Consider the following 1,666-nt stretch of genomic DNA (forward strand, 5'->3'; position numbering starts at 1 on the left):
ATTCAGACAGACCCCAAACTGGCCTGATTTAACCATACAGGTGACAAAAATAATCAGAGAAAAAATGACTCCAGCTATAGGCTGGAAGCAGGACTTTCCTCCTCCCCTCCAGAAGGATGCCCACAAGCCTCATCATTGCTCTCCAAGGGACCCAAGTCCTGCAGGACACCAGAAGGATCACCCAACCAAGTGCTCCCAGCCCTCAGCTTCATCCTGCATGGTCTATGCCAGCACCTGGTGCTGCAGGGTGACAGGGCGTCACGCTAGATGTCCCCCAGCAGTGCATCCGCTGGACTGGGATGGTGGCGGCACATCCGGGGGTGGCACTGCCTAGGAGGTCCTGCCTCCTCCCAGCACCACGCTGGCACCGCTACTTCTGCAGCTGCACAGCAAACCAGACTGGAGAACTGATCTGGCTGGAAAACTGCCTTTTTTTCGTGCGTGCCAGGTTGTTTTCAGCCAAGAGCAAAAACTGGTTGAGCAGGCTGAAATAAAAAAGGTTCTGGATTCATAGCCCCAGTGCAGCAATTCTTATCTCACTTTTCTCAGCCCTTCGGGCAAAGTCCAAGGTGCTCAGGGACAAGCAGAACTACTGAGGACCCTGTGGACCTCCTCATGCCCCAGCTTAGCAGGCAGCCTCCACTCCAGGGGGGACACGAGTCCCATGTCCCCCCAGCGTTGGGCCAGCAAACCTGTGACTAGCTGCGACTCCAAATAATGACCCACATACCCCAGGCTGAACTCAGAACCCAATTCTTGTTCACTCGGGAGAGTTGGTTTTTTTATTACTAGCAGCTCTGCGAGCATTTTGGCTCTGTGACAGAGGGTTCACGGACCACTGCCATCCCTCCCACGCACAAGACAGCCCTGTCCTGGCTGCCTCAGCAGCAAGTTCCCTGGAAGAGCAGCTTGGGGACAGGCTGGGAGTCCTCACGGTGAAAGGACGTCAGCCTGGCCGCGTCCTTCTGGGCCTTACACCCCCCAGGGCAGGAAAGTGGGTGATGCTCCGACCCCTCACGATGCTGCTGTTTCTGCAAGGCACAAGCAAACCCCTTTGGGCAGGAGCTGAGCGTGCCCCACTCTGTCTGCGGGTCTCTGCTGCCAACGCACTCAGCATCAGAGCTCTGCAGGGTTACAGCAAACGGGAATCACCTCTCAGCCCTTTTCTTGCCACAGGACCTGCCCGACACAGGGGTATCCGCATTAGGGGATGGGATGCAGCCTCCCTCCAGGGCTTTGGGCATGCCCATGATGAGCTGCAGAAAATTAAATAGTTGTTTCCAAGCACCAAAAGGAAACTGGGAGCCTTGCTGATGGTCCCAGCACAGCTCAGAGCTGCACAGCCCACACCCTATTGGCCTGAGAGCCTTCCCATCAGTATGGCGCATGTCAGGCCAACCAGACCCCAACCAGAGCAGCATCAAGGCATCAAAAAGCAACAGCAGCAGGCAATAAAACGGCATGGACTGAGCCTGACCAGCACCTGCAGTACCCCAGTCTGCTGCCCAGCACGGGAGCCCTCACATCCCGGAGAAGGCATTCGAGCCCTGCTGCAGGAAACATCTCCTGGCTTCCTGATTTGCACAAGGGGATGAGTGCATGGAGGTGGCTGTGGCACTCCCAGGGCTGCAGCAGTCCCCGTGGGCAGGGACAGGCCCTCGCCGCT

General features: G+C 57.1%; 1 protein-coding gene across 1 annotated transcript in view; it reads right to left on the reverse strand.

Annotated features, from left to right (window-relative positions):
* MPRIP (myosin phosphatase Rho interacting protein) overlaps positions 1–1,666 on the reverse strand; it is a 77,487-nt gene that overhangs the window by 64,625 nt on the left and 11,196 nt on the right.

The sequence above is a fragment of the Charadrius vociferus genome, unplaced genomic scaffold, assembly GCF_000708025.1.
Source record: "Charadrius vociferus isolate BGI_N301 unplaced genomic scaffold, ASM70802v2 scaffold787, whole genome shotgun sequence".
Lineage (NCBI taxonomy): Eukaryota > Metazoa > Chordata > Aves > Charadriiformes > Charadriidae > Charadrius > Charadrius vociferus.